Source organism: Chlorocebus sabaeus, chromosome 2 (genome assembly GCF_047675955.1).
Source record: "Chlorocebus sabaeus isolate Y175 chromosome 2, mChlSab1.0.hap1, whole genome shotgun sequence".
Lineage (NCBI taxonomy): Eukaryota > Metazoa > Chordata > Mammalia > Primates > Cercopithecidae > Chlorocebus > Chlorocebus sabaeus.
Genome location: NC_132905.1, coordinates 95,998,303 through 96,014,692, shown reverse-complemented (window position 1 = coordinate 96,014,692; position 16,390 = coordinate 95,998,303). Strand labels below are relative to the sequence as shown.

At 48.0% G+C, this 16,390-nt stretch overlaps 1 protein-coding gene across 1 annotated transcript in view; it reads right to left on the bottom strand.

Moving 5' to 3' along the window:
- Window positions 1–16,390, bottom strand: part of UMODL1 (uromodulin like 1) — a 129,460-nt gene that overhangs the window by 110,557 nt on the left and 2,513 nt on the right. The window lies entirely within an intron of this gene.

Sequence of the window (16,390 nt, the reverse complement as noted above, 5' to 3'; positions counted from 1 at the left end):
AAAGACACACACATTCTTGATGTCCTAACTGCTTCCTCAAATTCTTGAAACAACCCTAATCAGGCTGTCACCTCCACCACTCCACCAAAACAAATCTCAAAGTCACCCAGGACAGCCTGTGATAAGTGCAGCACTCACTTCTCAGTCTGCCTCTTTCTGAACTGTGCCGCATTGAATACCACGATCGCTCCCACCTCCTAAGACACCTTTGTTTACCGACCACGCCAGGCTTCCAGGATATCTTTGTGGGGATTAGGAAAAGCCTCTGCTCTGGGCAAATGCAGCTCTGTGAGCACCTAACCCATGAGGAGAGCAAGAGCGGCCCCTTCACCTGGAGCCTTTATGCAGTGCACAGACTGCTCAACAGTACAGGGCAGTTCTGCAGGGTTACAGGCCAAGGAGGGTCATCCAATGATGAGAGGCTAGAGACACAGAACAAGGAACCAGAGCTGACCTCAGAAGAGGCAGGCAGCAACACGACATGGCTCATGGAGGAAATAATTGGAAGGAGAAGGAGAGGAGCACCTCTTCCAACAAGTGAGGAGCTTTCTACCAGTGTCTCATTGCCAAGAATCGGCCCCAGTGCTTATGTGAGAGCATATTCTGATGCTGAAGACATACACACTGAAGTAGGCAGGGGTCAGGGTCCTGATGTATGCAACTGACTCTGAAATGATCCTGCTCTGTGTATATGGGGTGCCGAGAAAGACAGGGATAGCAAGGGCTAAGGCAGCGGGCACAGTCGGACGGCAGGTGGGCTGGGGTGAAGAGGGTGGCTTCTCTGTACTCGTCCTGTGCTTGCAACTTTTGCTGGAAGTTTGAGATAATTTCCACCTAAGATGCTCTCTCTAAAAACAAAAAAGCTCAGCCTGGATGGCACCAGGGTAACACCCTGCAGAGCCACCCTCATGGACCTCCAGAGGGACAGCGGCCCGGGCACCCTCCAGAGGACAGTGGCCCGGGCACCCTCCAGAGGGACAGTGGCCCAGCCATCCTGTTCTCCCAATGCCCGGGGCTTTTCCTGCTGCAACAGCAGAACAGTTTCGCTGGAGGCCCAGGCACTCTCTGAGGAGCTCCCATCTCAGACTCCACCACAGCCTGTGCCCCATGGGGTGGGACACATGGAGGGGGGATGCTATGAGGGACAGGACCCAGAATGCCCCCTCAGGAGGAAGCCATGTGCAAGCAACAAGACGCAAATTGGAGAGGGGCAGCCAGTATGCTGCAGTATTCATGCCTGGGAAAGGGGCTCTCGGCATCTGTCCCCAACACAGGATACTCTGGCAAAAGCTGGTTTGGAGGCCATGATTGAGGCCTGGCGGCTGACCTGAGCCCCCTACTTCCTTCCAGACCCCAGCTCAGCTTGTTCAAGAGCATCTGCAGGGAAGGGGAGATGGGTAAGGCCCAGTACAGCATCTTCTGACCTGACTAAGGTGACAGCCTGGCTCTGCCTCCCAAGGAAATATCTAGACGGTAGCAAGAGATGGTTCTGGGCCCAGGCAATGTGAGTTCCCTGCCAGAATCAGGTTCAAGGCTCCTGCGCTGACCATCAGGGCCGGGTAGCCTGCCCTCTGGCAAACTATGCCTGGGACCCACCAAAGTGACCATTCTTCCCATGGTGGCCAGGCCTGGGGCAGAAACAGGGAGACCGTGGCACAAGACAAAGACCAAGGGGAAGACTCAGGAGGCCGAGGGCCTGCCGCCTGCCCAGCCCTGCGCAACCACAATCACCTCGCCTTTTCCCTGTTCTGAGGTCTCCGTGTTCAACGTGAGTTCTCTAATGGATACAGTGTTCAAACCAACGTTTTATTGCAGGGCATATAAATATCATGATCAAAGTTTTGACTTTTCACTTCAAAAATACCAAACTAGGGACTGATTTCACATTTCTGTTTGTAGAAATAGTCCAAAGAAAACAAGTCTCTGAAAGCAATGCTTGCCAAAAATATTGTTTCTTAATACCCTTGTTTATAGAAAAATGAAGCATCTGGACCAAAGGCTCAGCAAAGAGCAGAGGGCTGATGCTTGCATGAAGGAAGCTGCCACAGAGTCACGGCAAGTTTTATTCCTTCTTATTTCTAAAGAGATGTTGTGGGTTATGCCCAAAACTGAAAACCCAGAAACAAAGATTCGGGGGGGATGGCTCTGAGCTTGTTCTCTCTGAACTTCTCTGGGGAGCACGGTAAGATTGCAGAGGGCTGCAGGGCCATGCGAGTTGAACTTTCAAACTTTTTGGAGGTTTTGCATTCTATTTTTGTCTCTAAGACAGATTTATTGAGGTACATTATGCATGCACGGTTTAGTTCATCCTTTTCAGGTGTACACACCATAGGTGTTGACAAATGTAGCCAGTCATGTGACCACCACCACAATCAAGATATAGATCATTCCCATCACCCCCTAAGCTCCCCTTCCCCTGGCCATTAACCACCTCCCCTCTTCCTCAGCAACCTTGATTTATGTCCCTATAGTTTTGCCTTTTCCAGAAAGGTGTACAAATACAGTTGTACCAAATGTAGATTTCAGCATCTGGCTTCTTTCACTTCGCATAATGCATTTGAGATCATCCATGTTCTTGTATCAGCAATTGTTTATGGCCGAGCAGTACTCAGTTGTTTATGGCTGAGTAACATTCTATTGGCTGGATATCACACTGTTATCCAAGCACCAGTGGAGGGCCCTTTGGGTTGCTTCCAATGTGGGTGATGAAGCTGCTGTTTTCTTTTCTCTTGGGTAATCACCTGGGAGTGAAAGTGTTGGGTGGTGGCAGTTTCCTGTGCAGTAGGTTTAACTGTGGTCCAAAGTGGCTGTATCATTTCACATTCTCACCAACAATGTAGGTGAGTTCCAGTTGCTCTCCTTTTTTGCTGACATTTGATCTTGTATTTTTAATGTAGCCATTCTAATCGTGGTATCTCATTATCATTTGAATTTGTGTTTCCCTAATGACCAGCGGTGCTGAGTGCCTTTTCATGTTCTTCTGTGCTGTCTGATCTCTTCTTTGGTGACGTATCTGTCGAGCCCAACCCTTAAACGCACTCTCATACCCGGTGCTGATGAGTGGTGGGGGCGGGGCCTATGTGGGAGGCATCCCAACGTGTCTGTTACTGTGGCTTTCCTTCCTGTGCCCTCTAATGATGCCCTGGAGGACACCGTTTGACCACAGCCGTCCTACAAAGGCCTCTCAGGGTGAAAGCTCCTAGCACTCTGTGCTGACCAGCTGTGAGGTTCATAAATGCCCCTCTCATTGAGGTTATGGGGAGGACGTAGTCCAGTGACTCTCATGATGTATCCATGCGTGCTTTTCTGAGCAGGAGAGACAGCGTGGTGACCACACAGCCGGCACATTTAGAATCATGCAGAACCTAGGGCCTACCTGACGCTGGGCCCAGAGAGGTGACCAGATTTGACGGGTCTTAACACAGTTCTTATGGCTGCGAAGGCAACAGGGACCTTGTCAGCAAGTCCACTCATGGGCAGTGGATGGGAAGAGCAGGGCTGGACCCCACGTGGACTGCAGCAGCCTTGGAGTCTCCCACCAGGGCCCTTCCGTGACAGCTGCATGCGGTACCGCTCCGGGGCTCGTGTCCACAGGTGCCCTATGCTGCCCTCTGCCAGGTTCTTGGTCTTTTCCTGCACAGTTTGTGCAGCCTCCTAACGTGAGCTCAGCATGACCCCAGCTCCTCCCCACCTCCTTGCACCCAGGCTGCTGCTGCCCACAGTCAGATGGGCCAGGCCAGTGCTTCCCAGCTGGGGCCGGCTTCCCCTCCTCCCCGATGCCTGGAGATATCTCGGGTTGTTGTGACTAGAAGCAGATGATACTAGCTAGCATCTTGTAGGTCAAGGCCAAGGATGCTGCTCAACACCCTACAGTGCACGGGACTGCCCCCCCCACCCTCACAACCAGGGCATATCCATCCCTGGTGTTGATAGGGTGTGAAGAGTGCTGAGGTTGGAACCCTTGCCCTAGGCACTTCCTGACTGACGTCCTCCATGGGGGGGCCCGGTTTTCCTCAGGGCACACATGGCACTAAGCCCATGGGGGTGGGGGTGGACAGGGAGCCGCAGAACCAAGTGTCACCCACAGCAGGGACTTAGGGGCGAGCAGGAGGAGCGGGGACATTGGCTGTGTGACGAACATATCCAGGGCACCAATTTGTCATTAATCCTTGTAGCACTTTGGGTTATGAACTGTGGTTTTATCATTACTTCCATTTTATTTTTATCTTCAGCAAGGAAAAAAATAATAAGGAAACAGGCAAAGATCAAAGAAGAAGGCATGAGTAATAGCTACACCCCACAGTGATCTGGACGTCGGCAGGGCTGAGGACATGAGACTGTCTGCTGCTGATGCCACCCTTCTGCAGCTGCCACGTCACAGCAGGCCAGCCCTGTGTGGTCCCCACCCCCTGAAAAAATCTATCTGCTATTTTTACAACAGGAAAGTTTATGGATTCTCTTTCTCACATCATTCATCTTAACTTAGAGGCTTACAAAAACTTAACTTGTTTAAAAAGTAAAAGCAAATTAAAAAGTAGATTAAGCATAAGGTAATGGTTAATTTTATGTATCAACCCGGCTAAGCCACAGTACCCAGATATTTGGTCAAACATTGTTCTAGATGTTTTTGTGAAGGTACTTTTTGTAAATGAGATTAACGTTTAAATCAGTACACTTTGAGTAAAGCTGATTTGCATCCATAGTGTGGGTGAGCCTCATCCAGTCAGCCAAAAGTCTTCTACAGAAAGACTGAGGTCCCCTGAACAGGAAGGAACTCTCCCGCCCACGGCCTTCCTACTCAAACTGCAGCTCTTTCCTGGGTCTCCAGCATGCCGGCCCATCCTACAGACTGTGGACATGCCACGCTGCACAATTGCATGAGCTGATTCCTTAGAATAAGTCTTCCTCCCTCCTTCTTTCTCCGTGCGCGCGCGCACACACACACACACACACACACGTTGCTTCTGTTTCTCTAGAGAACCCCGACAAACATGCCATGTTTATTATTTTTAGATTTTTCAGTGGCTGACACTTCATTATCCACATGACATTGGCTCTTTTTCCTTTCACAGTATGTTTTAATTTCACGGAGATCTGGGTCAGCCTGTGGGTGTGGTTAGCTTGTGAACCACCATCAGTGGGTATGTTCCAAAGAGACTCAGTGTTGAGAATGGCTGTCCTGTCCACCCAGAGTGCAATCTAAGGTCATGGAGAGAGGGTCGGTCAGGCCCAGTCACAGACAAAACACCCATAAGATCTCAAGTCAGTATCACCTCCCTCCTGGGAAGAAGGCTCCGCACGGGCAGGACCCAGGGAGGAGGGCTGGGGAAACCACCCTGGCCTGGAGAGGAGAATGGGAGACAGAGGAAAAGGGAGCTCAGTGAGGCTTCGAGTCACAGCCACAACCCGGCAAAGTGAGGCGCAAAGTCGTTTGGGACACAGAGGAGAGCAGCACCCACAGCATGGTGCCACCTAGGGAGTCCAGGAAGACGATAGTGGCGTTAGGCCATGTCCTCACACTACATTTTATCTTTCATAGATCGAGGAAGACAAAAGGGGGCAATACGTGTTTACTAAATGAACAAATGAATGGAAGAAGCCCATATAGTCAAAACAAAGAAGTTTTTTTTGCGTACATGTTCAGCCCTAACTCCTTCACTCTTCCAGCCGTTAAGGAAACGTCACTCAGTAGTGGCGACACTCCACATCTGTTCCAACACATTCTTCAGAGGCTGCCCAAGGTTTACAGTGAAATCCATTCTCTAAAATGTGGTAGTGAAAGTTCTTGAAAATGCCTCCCCGACCATTTTTAGTTATTTTTGTGGGAGGTAGTGTTGTGAGTTGAATTGCACTCTGCCAAAAAGATATGATACTCAACCCCAGTGCCTAAGAATGTCACCTTTTTTTGGAAATAGGGATCTTGCAGATGTAATTAGGTGACGATGAGGTCATGCTGGAGTAAGGTGGGTCCTGAATCCAATGACTGAGGACCTTATACAAGGAGAGATACAGAGAAACACAAGAAGAAGACCACGTAAAGACAGGCAGTGATTGGAGCACAGCTGGTGCCAGCCAACGAGTGCTGAGCCTTGCCAGCATCCCAGCAAACTGGGAGAGGCGAGGAGGGACCCTACCCTGGTGCCTTCAGAGGCCGTGTGGCCCTGTAAAATCCTGCACCTGGATTTCTGGTCTCCAGATTGTGAAAGAATGCATTCTGATGTTTAAGCTTGTGGTAATTAATTATATCGTGGTAATTAATTACATCGGCCACAGGAAACTAACAGAGACCCCAAAGAAAAGGAATGGAACAAGGGGTTGAATCATCACTCCAGTTGAGAATTCAGATTTTCTCAGGCCTTCCTTCGAAAAGATGTAAGTCTGGTTGAAATGGACACAGGTAAAATGGCACAGAACAAGTCTGTGCCTTAAAGAACAGGTACTAATACCAAACCCATTGGGAAACTCCAATTCTTAAACACGGCACCTTTCACAACACCTAGTGCTCTTGCGGTGCTTACATCATGCTGGGCAGCCGGCTCTTGTCTGCTTTACACTCTTGTCTTGTACTTTACACTCATTAACTCAACTCTTCCACAACCCATGTGGGGACCAAGGCACAGAGAGTTTAAGTAACTCACTCAAGGTCACACAGTTGATCGCTGGCAGGGTCAGGATGTAAGATCTGGGTCCACAAGCTTTTTTTTTTTCTTTTTTTTTTTTTCAGGGTCTCACTCTGTCACCTAGGCTGGAGTGCAGTGGTGCCAACATGGCTCAGTGCAGCCTTGACTTCCTGGGCTCAAGCGATCCTCCCACCTCCATCTCTCATCTAGCTGGAAACACAGGTGTGCTAATGTTTTTATTTTTTGTAGAGACAGGAACTTACTTTGTTGCGCAGGCTGGTCTCAAATTCCTGGGCTCAAGCGATCCTCCTGTCTCGGCCTCACAAAGTGCTGGATTCTAGGTGTGAGCATCAGCACCTGGGCACAAGCCTTTTCTTAAGCACTAAACGATGCTGCCTGTATTCATTTTCTGGGGCTGCCACAACAAATGCCAACAAACCAGGTGGCTGAAACCACAGAAATATGGTCTTTCAAAGTTCCGGAGAGTAGAAGTCCAAAAGTGAGGTGCGGGCAGGACCACCCTCCTCTGAAGCCCCCAGGAAGGCGCCTTGCCCAGCGCCTCTCAGGCGACTTCAGTCCTTGGTGCTCCTTGGCTTGGAGGAGCATCGCCCTAGTCTTGGTCTCCATCTTCACGTGGCCTTTCCCTGTGCATCCCCCACTTACAAGGTCACAGCCATTGGATTTAGGACCCACCCTAATCCAAGATGACCACATCTGAACCTGAATACCTCTGCAAAGACTGTTTTTCCAAATAGGGTAACGTTCACACATACAGAGAGTTCAGGCTTCGATCTACCTTTCTGGGGACTCAACTCAGCCCACCACAGGGCTCAGGCCTGCCGCAGGAATGCTATGCCCTTGGGCTGCTCCAGGCTGGAAGGGTGCAGGAAGCATAGCCAGCCTCCAGAGCTCCGCCAGGGACCACACTCCAGCCCATGCACTGGGGACCCAAGACTGTCCAGTGGGAGGACAGTTGGAACAGAGACTCTGATGACCATGGGAACAGCTTGCACACCTCTGTGCCGCTCTGAGTGTGACCTGCTCCATCCCTTCACTTGATTTGTCCTCTGTATCTGGAAGCGTCCTCTCCACAGTGCAGTGGTTTCCTTGTGAGGCTCCTGGGTTATTCCCAACGATTTGCTTTGCTGCCCAGCACAAAGGCTAGCATTTATAGTCACTCTCCAGAGAGACCCCTAAGACCCAACTAAAGCAGAATCACAACAGAAGCCTAGAGAGGTTGCCTGGCAACGACTCCCTATTGTGCCTATTGTGACCTCGTCTTCCCCGGCCTCCTGCAGTGCCCCTGTGTACTGCCACTGTCATCGGCCTGAGGTGCATGCCAGTGTGGGCCTTCCCACAGTTCTGTGCCCTGTCCCCTTCCTCCCAGGGACTAAAGACCGTGGAGGAGCTTGGAATGCCAGGCTTCCAGAGCCTGACTCCTGCCCGTTACGCACTGCACAGCAAAGTCCGGGTTCTACGTTCCATTGCTGCCTGGTCACCCGGTCCCTGCCCTGTTGTTCCTCTTTTGCAGGACTTGGCTTGGCTCTCTTGTCCTCAGTCCACGTCTTGTCTCAAACAAAGGCCCTCCCCAGACACAGTGCGCTCCCCAGTAGTAACATGTGAACAACTACACATCCCTGATTTCCAGGAACACTTGTGAATTCACGTATTCACCCTCCATTTTAAAAGTCACATTTCCCATGCAGTGCTGGGTACAGCATTTAAAGCATATCTCCCGGACTGCTGTGTGCTCTGGGCAGCTGCCAGAGACCATGGCAGTATGTGTGCCACTGTCACCAGACGAATAACCCCTTCTTAGCAAACGTTGCAATATAATCAAATCCCATCATGCCTGTTTGGTGATGCTAATTCCAGGATTCTATTCTATTCTATTCTATTCTATTCTATTCTATTCTATTCTATTCTATTCTATTCTATTCTGGTAAGAACACATGAGATCTATCCTCTTAAAATGCTAAGTGTTCACTGCAGCATCATGACTATGGGTGTGATGTTCTGCAGCGGATCTCTAGAGCTCATTCATTTGGCTTAATTAAAACTTAATGCCTGTTGAGCAGCAACCTCTCATTTCCCCTCCCTGAGCCCCTGGCAGCCACCTTCCCACTCTTTGGCTCTATGAGTTTCACTGCTTTAGCCAGCTCGTATAAGTGGAATCCTGCAGGATTTGTCCCACTGTGACTGGCCTGTGTCACTCATCCGTGTTGTCGTGGTTTGCAGAATTGTCTTTGGTAAGGGTGGATAGTATTTCACTGGCTGTATGCACCATGCTTTCTTTATTCGTTCATGTGTTGATGGACATTCAGGCTGACTCCGCATCTTAGCTGTTGGGAATGAATGTGGGAGTGCAGACATCTCCTGGAGAGCCTGATTCCAATAATTTGGATAAACACCCAGGATAGATTAATGCAGCTGTGGCAGGGGTTCAACAGCAGGCTTGGTGGGGCTGGGGGCAGGATTCTGCGTAGAGCCCCAGAGAAACATTCAGGAGGTCGGACAGACAGGACTTGGGGATAGACCCAATACTGGAAATGAGGGAGGAGCCCACTATGAGCTTTGTTTCTCTGGGAATGTAACCACTTCTTCCCCTTGTCTTTTATAATATATTTGATGTAATTTTTGCTTGTTGATGGTCTTTTGACATTTTTGCACATATTTGGTCCTATTCAGAACATCTGAACAATGTTATTCTGAAGGGTAGCTTACACTTGATAAAACAATTGGTGTTTTTTTACCGTAGATTTATTGTCATGGTGGCCACCTAGTTGTTTCTTTGGTGGTTGTTGTTTTTGGTACCTGAATCGAGGATAGGCCACTCACTGTACTGGCCGGTAAAAGACAGTGAATGCAGAAATGGGGATTTTAGTTTTAACAGAGAATTCTGCTGAACTAACTTCAAGCTCAGGAGAAAGAACACAGGGCTTAATTTTAGAATAAGTATTACATTGCTGATAATATAGTCTAGTAAGAATACTACTTTGATAACTATGCCACCATAATGAAATCAAATAAGCACTCCAGTCCACTGATTGCAAGGACAAAACTAAAGTTAAAAAGGAAGTCAGATTTCATAGAGATGTTCAGACGTTGTTCTCCCTTACTGCCCTTATCACATGCCCTAGTCATCTCATTTTTCAAACTTAGTTGATTTTTATAAAGCACAATTTGGGGGAATATTTCCAAGAATCATTTGAAAATTCCAGACTTAGGCTGAGCGGGGTTGCTGATGCCTGTAATCCCAGCACTTTGGGAGACCAAGGCGGGAGGATCACTTGAACTCAGGAATTCAAGAACAGCCTGGGCAACATGACAAAACCCTGTCTCTACAAAAAATGCAAAAATTAGCCAGGCATGGTGGGGCACGCCTGGGGTCCCAGATACTTGGGGAACTGAGGCAAGAGGATTGTTTGACCCAGGAGTTGGAGGCTGCAGTGAGCCATGTTTGCACCACTGCCCTCCAGCCTGGGTGACAGAGTAAGACTGTCTGGGGAAAAAAAAAAAGAGAAGAAAGAAAATTCTAGAGTTATTATAGTCAACAATACGTAAAACAAATTAAATATGCAAACTTTGTGAAACCTCAGAAGACATCACTGTGGTTCTTGATCGTTGGTCTTCACCAGCTAACAATTTCTAAAGTGCTGCAACATCAACAATTGGCCTACCTCAGAAAGAAAGCATAAAGAGAACTGAGTTTCTATTTTTAGACATAGTGATTTCACAGATATCAGAGAAGCAGACAGTGTACCAAATCAATTGAGTCACATTTAAAAGGAGGGGTTGGGGGACGGGGAGAAAATCTCCTCTATAATGGAGAAAACAGATTAAATCATTTGACCCAGTTTTTGTGAGAGGGCTTTATAAGCAAACCAAGTATAAGTTCTATAATGTTTTAGTTCTAAAGTGGATGTTTTAATTCAAATTTGGGTATATCTTTATTAAGATATTTAAATATATCAAAGGTACAATATAAGCATGCCAAATATAAAAAATAGATTTTGGAAATAAAAAAGTACAGTAAATGCTTTTTAAATCAAATTTAAACACACATTCACGTCTTTCTCAATAAGGTGATTCATGAGTCAACAAGGCTGACTCTTAACAAAAGGAGTAAAGCTCTAAAGTCTCCAAGATTTAAAGACAAAACCAAACAAAAACCAGCCATTTGTTGTTGTTGTTGTTGTTGTTTTAATAGCTTTCGGATCAGATGATTTAGTGAGCACTTTTCACCACTGATGCATTAGGTGTGCAGGGGCCCATGAAGCTTGATGTCCAAATTGAACAAACGGCCTTGGCTGCCCTGAACACTGTGGGAAGGAAACACCGCCGTTTGCCTTGCAGATGCACCATGCATGCTGCCGTTTGGAAAAGGCCACCTAGACTAATGCCTTCTGGTGAGTTCACCATTCTTGCCCACAGTCTGATGTCCCAGCCTGTGAATCCAGAACAGCCACTGTCAGCCCGCTCAGGCCTGTCCAGGAATCAGCAAAGCCTTTGTCTGGGGCAAAGCTGCCTCTGCTTTCTTTGTGGCCATTGCATGGAACGGGGTAACTGATGGACTCCAGCGCTTGTCCTCGTCAGGCCCCGGCCGAGGGAGCTCAATGCACTGAGAGGACCAAAGCCTGGCACCACCATCTGCAGGCTCAGGCCAGCTGGATCTGGGTCCCTGGGAGAGGCAGAATAGTCTCCCCTCCTATTGAACTATCGATACAAGTGGTAAATGCTTGGAGACATGTATGTGCCTCATAACCTTGAGCACACACGTGTCTCCAAGCATTTACCACTTGTATCGATAGTTCCTGTTGTGTCTATTTCCAGGAGACAGAGCTGGTGCCATTTCCTTGAGGGTAGAGATCATCTGGTAGTCACCTTTACAGTCCCAAAGCCTGGGGCCATGACACACAAATAACAATGATGAAGACAGGAGGAGCAAGACAAAGATGGTAAAAAGGTAGGCGTGGTCCACCTCCTACGTACCTCACTCTTTATGGAATAAATAACACGTAAACGAATTCACTGATCAGACACAGGACTTGGTGTATGCAGCCCTCTGCTTCCAGCCTCCTTCCAGCCTCTTCCCAGCTGCACAAACCTTTCACCTTCCTGAATGATCTAACCAAAGCACTGTGCTCCACGTTCACCACTTCCCATTTAGGGAAAAATAAGATAAAGGGCTGACCAGTTAACAAATTCTACCATACACATCTGAAATGCTTTCAGAGCAGCTGGCTATATTTGGAAGGTCAGGGACACTGATGTCAAATAGTTCCAACTTCCCTTCCTCCACTTCCGAGCTTTTATGAGGCCCCCTTTCCTGGTGTTATTCCTAAAAAGCAGGATCCCAGTGCAAATGAGATCACAGTCGAGGACACGCAGCAGATGCTTGTAACAACAGAAGCAGTCACTCTTCACCCCACTTCACAGATTTGGGGATGTGGAATCCATCTTTTTTTACCAAAGGACGCCCATGGTGCAGATCTGAATGCAACGGTCTTCCTTACCTTTCATGATAGCAACTTAAGGAATAGCACATAAGAATTTTCTTAATTCATACAAAGTTTATAATCATATAGAATTACTACTGTTATTATACACACACACGCACACACACACACACACACACAGAGTCCTCTCCCAATCTTAAGACAAAAGGGTTTCTTAGAAACTAGTATGGATCTAATACAATGCAAGTAATATTTGTGGCGTTTGTATGCTGAACTGGAGGGATATCCTCCAGGCATCTGCCATTTAAGAACAAGGATGGGGTGACAAGAAGAGAGAGGAAGAGGCAATTAGGCCCTTTGGAGAAAACCACTACTAATGCTTCTGGCTGGGAGATTCTTAAGCTTAGTACCACTTTTCTTTTATGCTAATGTTTACAGACAGGGCTTCTCAATTATGAGAACCCAGTGTGATCAACACTCAATCCCACCCAACTTCAACTATGCCGAAGAGGCACTATGACTCGGGACACTCCAGTTCTGAGTATGCGGAGTGATATTCACTGTGAAGGTGGTTGTCGGAAACCATTTACACAGCAACCCAATGTGTTCCTACCTTCCTCACTTTCCCCACTTCCCATTCTCTTCTCTTTTCTCTTTTTCTGTTTCACATACCTTTCAAAGGCCTTCCCATGCTGCTATGTGCACACAGGAATACTGTTCTTATCTGCAGTAGGCTGAATAATGACCCTTAAAGATATCAAGTCCTGATCTCTGAAACCTCCAATGTTACCATATATGATAAAAGGGTCTTGCAGATGCTAATTAAATTAAAATATCTTGAGATGGGGAGACCATCCTGGATTCTCCAGGTAGGCCCTAAATGCCTTCCCAAGTGTCCCTTTATGAAAGAGGCGGAGAAGGCCAGGTGTGATAGTGCACACCTGTAGACCTAGCTACAAGGGAGGCTGAGGCTGGAGGATCACTTAAGCACAGAAGTTCAAGGTCACATGAGCTAAGAGTGCACCACTATACTCCAGCCAAGCAACAGAGCAAGACTAGGTGTCTAAAACAAAAACAAAAACAAAAACAAAAGAAAAGAAAGAAACAGGTAGAGGGAGATTTGACAGACAGAAAAGAGGCCATGTGAACACAAAGGCAGAGATCAGAGTGATGCAGCCACAAGCCCAGGAATGCTGACAGCCACCAGAGACTGAAAGCAAGGCACTTTCTCTATATCCTCCAGAGGAAATGTGGCCTTGCTCACACCTGGATTTCCATCCCATAAGACAAATTTCAGACTTCTGGCCTCCAGAACTGTAAAAGAATAAGTTTTTATTGTTTTAACCCACCAAGTTTATAGAAAGTTGTTACAGCAGCCACAGGAAACTAATGAATTTTTCAAAGAGACACCACCCAACCCATAGATTGGGCAAATTTGGACAGCCAGGTATCCATTCCAGCGAAGTGATGGTTAAGAGAATCGCAGCTGATTAAAACTTCCCACTTCCAAATATGCAGAAGCAGATATGTTAAACCCCATATAGACTTCCCTCCCCCAAATTATGAAAGGGCTGTGTGTGTTTGTTATAAGAAATGCAAACCAACTGAGTCATACCATTAACCCTGGAGAATCAGCTACCACTGTTTAACAGTTTCAGAGAGAAAACTCTAGCCATCGGGAACAGATGGCCCAGGACACAGCCCTAGCAACAGACCCAAAGCTCCAGGCATACACAAGTTAACAGACATGGTCTCTGTGCCAAGGGGCATACAAACTAGTGGAGAAACCAGCCTTTGAGCAGATGGGAATAGGTGAAATAGATGGTACAGTGGAGTCACTGAAGCACAGAGGGAGGCAGCCTCGGTCTGACACTTGAAATTGGATTTGCCTGCAAATCGAATAGGAAAAGGCCATCCTAGGAAGTGCCTGTGCCAGGCTACATGGCTAGAGTGGTTGGCAAAGGCAAGGCAAGCAGAAAACAAAGCTACCTTGGTAGCACTGAACAAGCCGTGCCCAGCACTGAGGCCGCAGGCATCTGCAAGCCACATGGGAGGGTGGGTGGGTATACAGCACCAGAGCAAGTTAACGCGATCTGCATTTGGAAAGATGAGTTTGACTGAAAATGGACTAGACTGGGAAGAGAAGGAAGCAAAACTGAGGCAGGAACTTGGTTGCAATGGCTACAGATTGGACAGAGATGCTCCAGGCCAGAAACAGCTGAAGTAAGGCTGGTAAGGACAGGTTTCACTGGCATTTAAGAGACAGATTGATAGGACTTAGTGACAGTTGAATGCAGATATTGAGAAATAACCATCAAGTTTCTGGCTTGAGTAGCAAGGCAGACAGCAGCATCTTTAACTAAGTAGGACACGGTCAAGGATGGAAAAAATGATTCAAGGGCAGATAGAATGTTGATAGGAAGTCCAACTGTGAGCTTGCTGTGTGCACAGCTGTGGGTTGTCTGCAGGGTGTCTAATGAGGTGGCTGCATAAACAATGTGCATTTTGTATAAAAGAACATATGTGTCTATGGTGTGAGAGATCCTGTTTGGGGTGCTTCGGTGTATGGATAACACCAATAAAAATGTGTGGAGCTCCTCCTATAGTCCAGGCAAAAGGAAAGAAGTGAGGGAGATTTGACAGACAGAAGGTGGCCATGTGAACACAGAGGGAGAGATTGGAGTGATACAGCCACAAGCTCAGAAATGCTGGCAACCACCAGAAGCTGAAAGCGGCAAGGAATTTAGACTGAAAGCCAGGCATTGGGCAGGCATAGGCAAACAAGAAACCTGTTGGGGGGTTGAGAGGGTCCTGGCTGGCAAATCCAGTATCACCTACACGAGTGGTGTCAACAAAACCTACACCAGCTGCTACGGGAGCACAGAGAAGGGAGCACCAACCCTAGATGCAGCTGAGAAGGTGCCAGTCGGGTGGGGTGGGGAGGTGGTGGAATCCTGGAGGAAGAAGCACCAATCAAGATGAAATTATCCCGTTAAAATAGGATGTTAGTGGTAGGGGCGATAGCTCAGGCAGAGCGGACAACACACTTGAAGCCCAGAAACCCAGAGGCAAGAGACAGAGCAAGACTGGAGGCATGCGTGTCAGAGCGGAGGTGGGGGAGAGATGGCGGAGGCTGGGCCAAGTCCTCCAGCACTTGGGCATTGTGGTTTGAACTCTCACCTAGGCAATGGAGAGTCATTAAAGCCTAAGCAAGGGAGTGGCATGATCCCTTTTGCTGTTTAGAAAAATCGTTTTGGCTGCAATGTGAGGGTGGATTATAGGGGGAAACCTGGAGGCTGGGAGAACAGTTAGGAAGCCGTTCAGGCGGGGAAGAAGTGGTTACATTCCCAGAGAAACATTCAGGAGGTCGGACAGACAGGACTTGGGGATAGACCCAATACTGGAAATGAGGGAGGAGCCCACTATGGTGCCCACATTCCTGGCTCCAGCAACTAGGCATATGTTCCAGGCAAGGATGAGACTGCAGAGGGTGTGTGTGCCAAGAAACCCAGTGCAAGCATGGGCAGGGGCAGAAGGGCCAACACAGCGGGCCCAGGAGGAGCAGTCAGCCAAGAGGTGGGAAATCCAGGGAATGAGGCGTAACTGAAGCAATCAGCGCTGAAGCAATTGGAAGTGTGTCACAAATCAAAGAGAGCAACTGAAAGATGCAACGGTTTCTGCCAGATTTGGCAGTTAGGTCAATTCCAGTGAAATGGTGAGGCCGAAAGCCTGATTATATAGCTCAAAGCAGAGACACCAATGTGTATCATCCTGAAGAAGGCTGAAAAAACAAAAAACAAAACAAAACAAAAAAACAGCTAAGCAAGTGGCTAGAAAGGGATCGCTCAAGGGAGGCTGCTTCCAGCATGTGGTAAAGCGAGTACTAGTTTTCTCACCTATGAAACTAGGATAGCAGCACACACTCCCCCTGCCTAATCACAGGGGATCCCAAAACTCAAGGTTCTTTGAAGACTTATAATCACTGTGGCCTTCTACTTTCAGAACAGAGCCACTCTGTGCTTTTCCACCATACAGTTCAAAATATAGACACTCTTTAGGCTGGGCACGGTGGCTCACGCCTGTAATCCCCGCACATTGGGAGGCTGAGGCGGGTAGATTGCTTGAGGCCAGGAGTTTGAAACCAGCCTGAGCAACATGGTGAAACCCCATCTCTATTAAAAAGACAAAAATTAGCTAGGTGTGGTGGATGCATCCATAGTCCCAGTACTGCGGAGGCTGAGACGGGAGGATGGCTTGAGCCAGGGAGTGGAGACTGCAGTGAGCTGAGATCATGCCGCTGCACTCCAGCCT